The sequence below is a fragment of the Trachemys scripta genome, chromosome 22 (assembly GCF_013100865.1).
Source record: "Trachemys scripta elegans isolate TJP31775 chromosome 22, CAS_Tse_1.0, whole genome shotgun sequence".
In the NCBI taxonomy this organism is placed as follows: domain Eukaryota; kingdom Metazoa; phylum Chordata; order Testudines; family Emydidae; genus Trachemys; species Trachemys scripta.
Genome location: NC_048319.1, coordinates 7,445,694 through 7,458,211, shown reverse-complemented (window position 1 = coordinate 7,458,211; position 12,518 = coordinate 7,445,694). Strand labels below are relative to the sequence as shown.

Genomic DNA, 12,518 nt, shown 5'->3' with positions numbered 1-12,518 from the left:
TGACATGAACGTGCACACATGTGTATATGAGCAAGCCTATGACAACGGAGCCAGCGCGCTGCAGAATGACTGCTACCCCATTCCCGCATGGCCCGTCAAAGCCAGGCCCTGTGTTTCCACACTCAACAGCACGCTAGAGTAGCAGCTTCTGCAAGTGACAGACCGCGTATGTTCTGAGGGTGAGAAAGACAGGGGACACAACAAGGGAAGAGGAGGAGAGGACAGGTGAGGCGGGGAGGGGAGAAGGGGTGAAAGGAGAGGGAGGCGGAGGAAAGGAGAAATAGATGCCAGCATGCTATCTTTCAGTGTCTCTCTGTGATTGTAGAGGTTAATGGATTCATGTTTTGTCCTTTTAACTCTCCCAGCACTTACAAACGGGTCCGGCGCAGGGTAAAGAGAAGTCAATCTCTGCTGTCTGAAAGCCGAGGAAAGGTCAGGAGAAGAATAACTTCAACTGAGGAGGAGAGAGAGGAGTGGGGAGGGGAGAGAAATCTATAAACAACCTGCAGCCCCGTCTGCCTCCCAGGCTTCCAGCTTCTCATCTCACTTGCTCCCACTCAGATTTCATTAAGTGGGGATCCAAGCTACCCTCACACCAGCCAGCTAATACAGGCCCCTAACAAGGCCCTGATGGGCGCAGAGAGTTAGGGCTTGTTGAGAGCAGCATGCCGCAGGTATTCTGGAGAGGTGCCGGTAGTAATGGGGCTCTGCTGGGCCTGGCTCCACGCGTAATGAGTCAGGCAGGCAGGAGAGGCAAGCTCCCGTTTTGTGGTCTGTCTCGCTGACTGACACTTATCGGATACCAGTATTTGAGGAGCTGCTGTCACACGGTGCATGCGAGGAGCCCTGCTGCCAAGCACAGCTCCTCATTATCTGAATGATGCAGCTCCCCTGTGGGAAACAGCACGTTCCCATTGCTGGGGCAATCCAGAGGCTTCGCTAGGACCAGGACTGCAGGACAAACGCTCTCTCTGCTGCTTCCTCTTAAACTCAAGTCGTGGAAACCTCCTCCTCAGGAACTATTACAAAGGCACCTTCCTCGGGAACCATCACAGCTCCCCAGAAATCAGTGGCAGCCCTATTGAACGCAGCTCCAGAACGCTCTATGGCACCCAGAGACAGGCTCTGTCTTGTCAGAGAGCAGCCTTCCTAAGCCGTGATGCCACAGATTCTACAGGGAGCGACAACCTGCCACGTGCCGCTGATGGGAGGTTAAGTGCCACGCTGTGAGGAAATGTAGGAGCGACATGGAGACTCGGAGACACCTGCGTGAAGGGTGCTGGGCGGGTGACAGAGACAAACAGGGCTGCATGAATGGCGTCAGGTGAGCAGCACGGACACAACTGCACAAAGAGTGTCGGGTGAGCAGCATGGAGACACCTGCCCAAAGGGGGCTGGTTGTGATTGGGCCATGGATCTGTCTATTTCAAAGATAGCTGGCATTTTGACAAGAGGAGGCTACCAGCTGGACAGCAGGAGGGTGCTTCCTATCACAGGTAGAGGTGCTTTGCTACGTGACCTTTGTGTTAGGTCTTTGTTCATCACAGTAAATCAGGGACCTGCGCATAAATTCAGCTCACCAAGTCACACTAGAGAACAGGATGACTGGCTCCTTATACACCTAACTATAAAGTGCAGGAAAAAAGCTGTGTGATCTTGGGGGACTTTAATTTGAGTGACATATGCTGGAAGTCTCATCCTACCGTACTAAAACATCCTTGGACTATGTAAATACTACAGATGTCAATTTCCTAACTCAAAAAGTGTTGCATGCAACACAAGGGAATTCTATATTAGAACTTGTCTTGATAGATAAAGAGGATCTGACCACAGAACTAAACATTAACGACAGCTTAGGTAATCATGACTTGATTACATTTATAATATGCAAACAAAAAAAAGTCCAGAACAATCATAGCTGAAAACAATAAAAGCTGAAAACAATTATGAGCTGAATCAGCTTGGAAAAAGAATTTAATCAGAACATTGTGCATGGTAATTGGGAATTGTTTAAGAATACTTTACTAGATGCCCCAAAAGCCATAATCGAGGAAGAAGGCTGTACTGGTTAAAAAACTTAGAGGGGAAGTGAAGGCAGCTACAAATTTAAAAAACAACACCACCCCATAATAAATGGAAGGATGAGGAAGTTGATAGCAAGTAATATAAATCAGATGTTAGGAATTGTAGAAAATTGACAAGGGAAGCAAAGGGACACAAGGAGAAATTTATGGTTAGCAGAGTTAAGGATAATAATAAGTTTTTAAAGTATATTAGGAGCAAAAAGAATCCTAACAATGGCATTGGTCCATTACTAGATGGAAATAATAAAATTATCAATAATAATGCAGAAAAGAAAGATGTATTCAATAAATATTTCTGTTCTTTATTTGGGAAAAATACATGATGTAGTCATCATTTGATGATGAGAACACTCTTTCCATTCCACTTGATTCTCTGGAGGATGTTAAACAGCAGCTACTAAAGTTAGACATTTTAAAAATAACTTGCATCCAAGAGCTTTAAAAGAGTTGGCTGAGGAGCTCACTGGCCTGTTAATGTTGCTTTTCAATAAGTCTTGGAACTATGTGCCAATATTTAACAAGGGAAACAGGATGATCCGAGTAATTATAGGCCTGTCAGTCTGACATTGATCCCAGGCAAGATAACGGAGTAGCTGATTTGGGACTAAATTAATAAAGAATTAAAAGATGGTAATGTAATTAATGTCAATCAACATGGTTTTATGGAAAATAGATCCTGTCAAACTAAACTGATTTTTTTAATGAGATTACAAATTTGGTTGATAAAGAGAATAGTGTTGATGTAACATACTTAGACTTCTGTAAGGCATTTGACTTGGCAGCACACGACACTTTGATTAAAAAACTAGAACAATATACAATTAACAGGGCACACATTAAATGGATTAAAAGCTGGCTAACTAATGGGTCTCAAAATGCAATTGTAAACAGGGAATCATCATTGAGCGGTGTGTTTCTAGTCAGATCTCGGAGGGATTGCTTCTTGGCCCTACGCTATTTAGCATGATTATAAATGACCTGGAAGGAAACATAAAATCATCCCAGATAGTGTTTGCAAATGTCACAAAAACTGGGGGAAGTGGCAAATAAAGAAAAGGACAGATCACTGATATAGAGCAACTTGGATTGTTTGGTAAACTGGATGCAAGCAAATTATATGGCTAAATGTAAATGTATACACCTAGGAACAGAGAATGTCGGCCAGACTTTCACGATAGGGGACTCTATCCTGGGAAACAGTGATTCTTCAAAAGATTTGCGGGTGGTGGCGGATAATCAGCTGAATGTGAGCTCCCAGTGTGACGCTGTGGCCAAAACAGGTAATGCATAAAGGGAGAATCTCAAGTATGATCGGAGAGATTATTTGACCTCTGTATTTGGCACTGGTACAGCCACTGCTGGAAAACTGTGTCCAGTTCTGGCATCCATAATTCAAGAAGGATGTTGATAAATTGGAGAGGGTTCACAGAAGAGCCAAGAGAACGATGAAAGGATTAGAAAACTCTGCCTTATAGTGATAGATTCGAGGAGCTCAGTCTATTTAGCTTAACAGAGAAGATTCAGGGGTGACTTGATTAGTCTATGAATACTGTTGTAGAAAAATTTCTGGGCCTAAACTCGGTTGGATCAGGTAGGCCTATATTTTCCTTCAAGTTAAACTGAAGGAAAGGGGTTTTTTTGGAGAGAAAGGGACTTTTGAAGACAGGGTAAAGGAAAAGTACAAAAGAGGAACTACCTGTAGTCACAAGGCTATTAGTCTTTAGGGAAGCATGTAACCGCAAAGGGCAAATTGAGAATAACAGGAAAGCTTGCTAATTGTAGCCCATTTATGGCAATATGGCTCCCCGTCGGAGAATTGAACCCCAGTCTCCCGCGTGAAAAGCGGGGATACTAACCACTATATGATCACGGCTAAGCCATTTTCGCACCATGGCCGATTCCCATTTCTTGCGACCCGGGTCGCGGCGGTGATCCCGGGCGAGCCCCCAAATTTTTATTGCCAGACTGGCCCATAGGATGGAGGCTGGGGGTTCATCCAATAGAAAGGTGGTATTAGTGTGACAAAGGGAAGAATTTGGCCTAAGAATCCACCCGTTGTCAAATAACTGCAAGGCCGAGCCATTTAATTGGATTGAATAAGAACAACAATTAAGGTTTTTACACCAGGTTTTGGTGGCCGGGGAACCAATCAACTCGAAGGTTCTATTTCCTCTATAATCTAATATATATTGGCAACTTTGGGTGGTTCCCACTGGAATGGTTCCCAATGTTTGATTGGCCCTAATACACAAAGTAGAGGTTCCTCTGGGGGTAGTTTTTATGTACCAGGCAAAGGTGGGGGGTATGCCTTTAGCAGATGCCTGAGCCAGGTACGTTTTCTTTTCCAGAGTCCAAGAATCATTGTCAGGGATGCCAAAAAGAGGGAACCCATGCCCTGCATGTTTTGGACTGTGGGCACAAATCCAGCAGGGCGACAGATGTCTGGCATTTGCGATGTTGCATGATTTGGCCTGTAAAGTGGGTGCCTCTATCGCTGTTAATTGAGACAGGCAGGCCAAACCAAGGAATAAAGTCCTTTAACAATCTTTTTGCTATGGTGAGAGAATCGGCCTTTACACAAGGGTAAGCGCCTCTATCCACCCGGAATACATACAAACACAAACAAGAACATATTCATAAGAACAACACTTAGGCATATTGATAAAATCAATCTGGATATTTACAAAAGGTCCCCAAGGGGCCAGATGCCCAGCAGGCTTGGTTCATACCGGTTTGCCACTACTGTGGGCTAGGCAGATAGGACAGGAATTACAGTACTGCTGTGCCAATACAGAAAAATTTGGGGCATACCAATGTCGCAGTACTGATGCAATCATCCTCCCTTTGCTCACGTGTGCCACTCCAAGGGCCACGCGGGCAAGGTAGGGGAGTAAGGCCTTGGGCGCCACCAAGCAGCCAATAGGGGAGCGCCACAAGGAATCCGGATGTAAGGAACAACCATCCCGCCTCCATCGGGCTTTTTCAGTCTCAGGGGCCGAATTCTGCATGAGAGCTAAATCCTGATGGGTAGCAGCTATGGAGGGGGATTGTGAAACCGACTGTGATACAAAAACAGACTCAATTGGAGCCGGAGACCCGGAAAGGGCCACATGCTTGGCAGCAGCATCTGCCAAGGCATTTCCTTTGGTAACATCATCATAGAGCTTTTGGTGAGCAACACATTTCACAACTGCAATGGCAGAAGGAAGTGGAGGAGCAGAAAGAAGAACGTTCACATCAGCCCCGTTACAAATTTTCCCCCCTTTTGAGGTGAGAAACCCGCGATGTTTCCAAAGCTGCCCATAATCATGGACTACCCCGAATGCGTAGCGGGAATCTGTGTAAATAGTAACAGATTTTCCCGCTGCCAGGGTACAGGCTCGGGTAAGGGCAACTAGCTCAGCGACCTGAGCTGAGCGGGCGTCCGGAAGAGAGTAGGCCTCAACACGCTTATGTTGAGAACAAACAGCATAACCAGCAACAAGTGAGCCCGCGGAATTCTAAGGCAGGACCCATCAACATAAAGCAATAGGTCAGGGTTATGGAGCGGGGTATCCTTTAAATCACTTCGCGGGGTGGAGAGCCCCGTTGTTACAGTGAGACAATTGTGAGGTTCCCCATCAGATGCGATGGGGAGCAGGGAGGCGGGGTTGAGAACAGAACAACGAGTAAGAGTTACATTAGAAGCATTAATTAATAACATTTCATATTTGGTGAGCCTAGAGTTAGAAAGATGTTGGGTGCTTCCTTTTAAAAGCAGGGCTGTTACTGCATGTGGAACAGCAACGCACAAAGGGGATCCCAGGACAAGAGTAGCAGAGGTTTCTACTGGGGCTGCAGCTGCAGCCACCGCCCTAAGGCAAGGAGGAAGTCCGATTGCTACTGGGTCCAAGGATACAAGTGAAGCAATGACGTTACCGGTCTCCTGGCTGTCCTAACAGTTATGGGGAAACGGGGCTTGCGGTGGAGCAGCGGGCTAAACAGGTTGATTAAAACGATTGGGGCATTCGTTTTTCCAGTGTCCTTCTTGCTTACAATAGTGCCATGCTGTTTCGCTTATATTCTGGAAAGGAGGTCGGGTGGGGCCTTGATTAAATTTCCCTCCCCTTCCCCGCCGCTTATTACCATTATAGTTTCCTTGCATATTGTGAATCTGGAGGGCCATTAACTTGGTCTCGGTATCATCCTTCTTTTTCTCTAATTGGCGGTAATAATGTTGGGCTACTGCTAAAATCTTGGACAGGGTCTTTCCCTCTCAGTCTACCATATTTACTTTCAGATGGTCTCCTAGTTTTGGGAAGAGTGCTTGAACAAAGGCAGATACTATCGCTGGCTCAGTGTCCTTTACCGCATTTTTTATACCAGAATGTCTTTCAAACACTTCTTTGATACACTGCATATAATCAGCAGGATTTTCTCCTTTATTCTGTCTACAGCCATTAATTTTTGTCCAGTCCGCTTTGGGTGGGTATACAGTGAGGACTGCGTTTACCAAATTTGTACGATGCGTATTTAAATCGGCTGGACTAAGATTCATGCCATCTTCAGGGTCAGGAGGCCAACCAGCCTCATGAAAAAGATGGTCTAGTGTCTCTCTGGGTAATAAAGACATTGCTCTCAGGAGTTGGTTTATGTCAGCCCAGGTGGGATTATAACACTGGATAACCATCTTTAGTTGCTCCTGAAATTTAACGGGGTCTTCTCTTATTTTGGGAAATTTTTCGACCAGGTTGTATAAATCTGAAGGAGCCCACAGTGCATGTACAGTCACCGTAGTCCCCTCGCCTCTGCGGCCTATCCCAGGGAGTTGACAAAGACAGGAAATAAGACGTACACTTTTAACAGTGAAGGTCATTAACATCTGGAACAATTTACCAAGGGTCTTAGTGGATTTTCCCCTCACTGGCAATTTTTACATCATTTTTTCTAAAAGATCTGTTCTAGAAATTATACAAGAGATCAGACTAGATCAGAGGTTCTCAAAGTGGGGTGTGTGGAATTTATTCGGGGGGGAGGGGAAGGGGAGGAAGACAAGCAGGAGGGTGTGAGAAACTTTAGGAGGAAAAACCCCCAACCTTACTGCACACAGGACTGTGCACAGCAATACTTTTGGTGGGGCACTTTCTGTGCCCCCTGACGCTGGAGCAGCTTGCTCTCCCCTGGTGGCCAGAAGACTCGTCTCTCTGTCTGCGGCCCTGGGGCCAGAGGAGCTGGCTCTCTCTGCCCCGGCCCCGGAGGAGTTCTGTGCCCCTGGTGAGTGAGTGAGTGTGTGTCCCTGCTTGCCCTCCCTTGCTCTGCCCGTGCACGTTTTACTCACAGCAATGAGTAATTAGCCAAGCTGATTCCTCCAGACATATCAGGCCCTCAGATGGAGTTGTGCATTTGTCTCTAGATGGCGCTGGGCATTTTGATGGATTTCTGCGAAGCTTTCCTAGCATTATGCAAAGTCATTGCCATCTGAACATGAATCCGTTTGCTACAACGCATTGTGCACTTTTAATTGTAAGCAGGGACCACAATCGCAGTGTTGCTTTTGCTCTTATTACAACAGATCGTTGGCTCATTCGTGCAACAGGAAAAAAGCCCAACTCAAGTGAAAAAACAAAGACGTCGCAATGGATTCGAGTGAAGCACCGCCACTGCATCTATCGGTATATGTACTTGCGTGGTGGGAGGGGCGAGAGTGTAAATTACTACAGACACAAAGAAGTGGGGGCGTGATCCAAAAAGTTTGAGAACCACTGGACTAGATGATCACAATGGTCCCTTTTAGCTTAGGCATCTATGAATTAGGAACTTGCTCATGGACCATTCAGCAAAAGGGCTTTAAAAGCTACCGGGAGGAATACTTTGCCACTGACAGAAATCCATACAGCCTTATGGGTTGGGAGCTCGTATGCCATGCTGTGCCATGAGGCTGGCTGGGAACTCCTAAACCTATCACTAAAGATGCAGAAACAGCTGCACAACCAGTGCTCCTATCAGAAGTACCCCTCTACCCCGATATAACACAAATTTGGATATAACGTGGTAAAGCAGTGCTCCGGGGGCGGATGGGGGGGCGGGGCTGCGCACTCCAGAGGATCAAAGCCAGTTCAATATAAAGCGGTTTCACCTATAACACAGTAAGATTTTTTGGCTCCCAAGGACAGCGTTATATCGAGGTAGAGGTGTACCCATACATCCAACACATTCCTACAGCATTTCCTCTTGGGAGCTCCCCACCCAGACAGTGCTCCCACACCATTCCCTACAGCAACACCTGCTGGGAACGCCCTCCCGGCCAGTGTATACACCATTCCCTATAGGGCCTTCCCGTCAGGATGATTTACAAGCCCTTCTTGTCTGAACCAAGAATCTCATGCATCTCATCCCCAAAAGTGGGTTCGCTCCCGTTAGCAGGTTGGCTTTGTTCCGTGTTGTAGTGGTTTTAGATTTCTGGGACTAATAAATAACCACCCAGAAGGCAGGAAACATCTGGAGGCATCAAAAGCAAGAGAATAACGACAGCGGGCCCTGCATCTCCCCCAGCAGTCCCCAACACACACACTGTGCTCACAGAGAACGTTTCAAACGGATGAAACGTAATGAGAGTAGACATACCCCTGACAGTGGGCACTGGTACGAGAGAATGAAAGGGAGACAGGGTCTTGAGGGAGAATGTGGCGTAAGCTAGGGGTTCTCAACCTTTTTCTTTCTGAGACCAACCCCCACCCGGCCCCCACCAACATGCTATAGAAACTCCACGGCCCACCTGTGCTGATTTCAGAGGAGAAAGATGGAGCCTTCCTGAGCTGCCCATAAACGTCCCGAGAAGGGAGTTTCCATGGGACAGGAGAGAGCAGGGCCGAGACAGAAAGGCCACCTGAAGCATTTGAGGGAGGGGGGAGTGAGCAAGAGCGAGGATGTCCCAACACTGCTCTATCTACGCAGAGATAGCTGGGCACAGCTCCCTGCACCATGCTCCCACCACGGGGAGGCAACGGAGGAGAAACGCTGCCACGGTGCTGGGGCACGTAGTCACGAAGTGGTGAGCTTGTCCCACCCAGCTGCAAACAGAGCCACTCCCAGCGAGTTGCCCTTCATATAATACCCTGGGCAGGTGAGGTGCACTCCCAGGGCTGCTGACCAGAATCAGGGATGCTTAGGGAGCAGGCAAAGGTGGGCATTTGTGGCTCAGATCCACTGCTCGTATGGAAACCTCATAAGAACATAAGAACGGCCAGAGTGGGTCAGACCAATGGTCCATCTAGCCCAGTATCCTGTCTTCCCACAGTGGCCAATGCCAGGTGCCCCAGAGGGAATGAACAGAACAGGGAATCATCCAGTGATCCATCCCCTGTTGCCCATTCCCAGCTTCTGGCAAACAGAGGCTAGGGACACCATCGCTGCCCATCCTGGCTAATAGCCACTGATGGACCTATTCTCCAGGAATTTATCTAGTTCTTTTTTGAACCCTGTTATAGTCCTGGCCTTCACAGCATCCTCTGGCAAGGAGTTCCACAGGTTAACTGTGCATGGTGTGGAAAAAAAATACTTCTTTTTGTTTGTTTTAAACCTGCTGCCTATTAATTTCATTTGGTGACTCTAGTTCCTGTGTTATGAGAAGGAGCAAACAACACGTCCTTATTTACTTCTTCCACACCAGTCATGATTTTAAAGACCTCCATCATATCCCCCCCCTTAGTCGTCTCTTTTCCAAGCTGAGAAGTCCCAGTCTTATTAATGTCTCCTCATAGGTCAGCCATTCCATACCCTTAATCATTTCTGTTGCCCTTTTCTGAACCTTTTCCATCTCCAATCTCTCTTTTTTGAGATAGGGTGACCACATCTGCACGCAGTATTCAAGATGTGGGCGTACCATGGATTTATACCGAGGCAAGATGATATTTTCTGTCTTAATGCAGAACTGATGGGGAAGAAGAGGGGGCAGGAAGGGGGAGCTGCCGTAGCCAGACCTCATCACCCAGAGAGCAGGTATCCTTCACCCTGCCGGCACCGTGCACGGACAGGCCGGAGTGCTCCTTACCTCGGAGAACGGTGAGCTTAGCATGGACGGTGATCTCTCCGTGAGCATTCTGGGCGACGCACTCGTAGACGTTCTCGTCCCTGGGAGTCCGGAGGGGTTGGATCCTCAGGACAGCACCTGCGCTCTCGTCAAATTCAATTGTCTGAGACAGAAAGGAAGACAGAGGAATTGAGTACAAGGCCCGGTCCTGGGCAGGCTCAGTCTTGCCCACACAGGGGGCAGCGGCACACATGGGTCCGGCTACAGTAGCTCCCCCTTCCTGCCCTTTCTTCTCCCCCATCAGTTCTGCATTTTCCCCTCAGGACCTGCCTCAGTGCTGACGGAAGACAATGACAGTCTTTGCACTTGCTTCTACAGGCTCTGCATCAAGACCTGTGATCCCAGGGCTGAATCGCACCCGACACCCCCCCCCCGCCCGTTTCATTCAACGAAAGCCCCCCGGCTCAACCGAAAGACCCGGAACACCAGTGAAACAGGAGCATGGGGAAGTGGAGACGGGGGCCGTAAAAACAAAATGAAAAATTCGAGCCCCCTCTTTACCCCATCTGCCCGAAGAACAGACGACAGAATGTCCCTCCCAATCCACAGCCCGCTGGCAGGGTAGCGGTCCCGCTGTGGGTCAAGGCTAAGGGTGTCAAAATATGGCTACTGCCCTCTCCTGGCCTCGCCATACCCTCCTATTTAGATATTACAAATAAATTAGGTCTGGCCAGGTCTGCCAGTAACGCTCACCCTGGGCTGTGGTAAACCTTAAAAAAAACCCAAAATAGGCGGGGATAGGGGAGGTGTATTTAAACAGCTGGCTGAGCTGGAGAAACGTCAGATTAAAAGGGCCAGTCCAGCTTGTGTTTCTTGGAGGCGAGGAAGAAACAGCTTTATAAGACACTTAAAAAGAAGCAACAAATTTGCCCAGTCTCCTCTCATTTTGCAAAAATCACACGGCTTTAGCCTCCCAGCTGTTAAAGGCCGAGGACTCACAACTCCCCCCCGCCCCACACACACACTTTTATTGACGTCTTAGGGCATTCGTGTAACAAAGCTGCTTTATGTCTGTTTTGCTCTTTTATACTTACACACACACACAATAATGTCGACACGTCAATCAGCGATGTGACGACGACAGTATTGGTCGACGTACCTGAGCTAACTAGCTCCAGTAACAACAGCAGTGGAGCAGCAGCAGCATGGACTAGTTGCTCAAATACATACCGAGAGTCCCAGGTGGGCTTGTAAAGACCATGCTGCCACGGCTAGATCAAAGCTAGCTCAGGTATGTCTATACCTGCTGCAGTCACACCTCTGACTGCAGCTGCGTGGACACATGTAGTTCCAGGCTGTCTCTTACCTCAAATCTCTGCGAGTTCACTTTCTTCCCCTTCTTGTTCCAGGTGACCCGGGGCTTGGGATCCCCAGTTGCTTGGCATACAAAAGAAGCCACGCCTCCTGACACGCCAATTTGGTCCACTGGTTTTTTAATGAACTCAGGGGGACCTTTAAAAAACAAAACAGAAAGAACAGTAGACAAGCCCTTATAAGTAGCAGTCGTAGTTAAGAAAAACCCACTGTTCCTTATACTATTACGGCTATCTTCCTCCGAGCATCCCAAACCAAATGAAACCTCCCAATACCACTGGCAGGGGAGTTTCATCAGCCCTGTTTTATATAGGGGGGAACTGAAGCACAAAGAGATTAAGACCCCCATCCTGCAATCACATACTTGTGCTTATGCAGAGTTTTGTTGACTTCAAAGGGAGTCCGCACAGATGCAAGAGTCCAGCCATGCGGATCCAATGGTGGGATCAGGGGCGAAAGTCACTAGCAGAGCTGGGGAGTTACCATGGAGCCTGTCAAACACTAGTGTCCAAGGAGACACCTTCCTTGGTGCTGCCCAGCCCCTCAGTTCCCAAAGGGGGCACCTGCTTCTTTGTTCCATGGCTGCATTACTCTCTTTCTGGTGACTTAGAAGACAGAACTCAAATGTCCCGTGAAACTTTACACCAACCCGTTGGCGTATCTCTATATACAATGCTATAACTGGGGGGACACAGAGCCCCTGGAATAGGGGGAGCACCTAGGAGGCATGGGGAATAGGGGTGCACCCAGAGCCTCTGGCATAGGGGGAGAACAGAGGACACTGGCATGGGAGAGGGGGCACACAGAGGTGAATAAAGAGAACCTAGGTGGGCATGGGGGAAACTGCTATGGAGAGAATGGGGGGGCACACAGAGCCCTTGCCATAGAGACAATGTAGGACAACAGTATGGGGAGGGAGGAGGACATGGCATGTGGCAGGAGGAATGGTGGGGCGGGGGACACAGAGCCCCTGGCATCCGGGAGAGGGTGGGCATGAGGTGCAGGGAGTCCCTGAAAAAAGAGGGAGATGGGAGGGTGGAGGGATGCAAGGA

At 48.1% G+C, this 12,518-nt stretch overlaps 1 protein-coding gene across 7 annotated transcripts in view; it reads right to left on the bottom strand.

Annotated features, from left to right (window-relative positions):
• PTPRS (protein tyrosine phosphatase receptor type S) overlaps positions 1-10,246 on the bottom strand; it is a 110,813-nt gene extending 100,567 nt beyond the window's left edge. For all 7 annotated transcript variants that reach the window (XM_034755296.1, XM_034755294.1, XM_034755298.1 and 4 more), the window contains exon 1: positions 10,114-10,246. The gene's annotated coding sequence lies outside the window, so the exon portion shown is untranslated. The remainder of the gene's footprint in view (positions 1-10,113) is intronic.
• Positions 10,247-12,518: the final 2,272 nt, after the last annotated feature.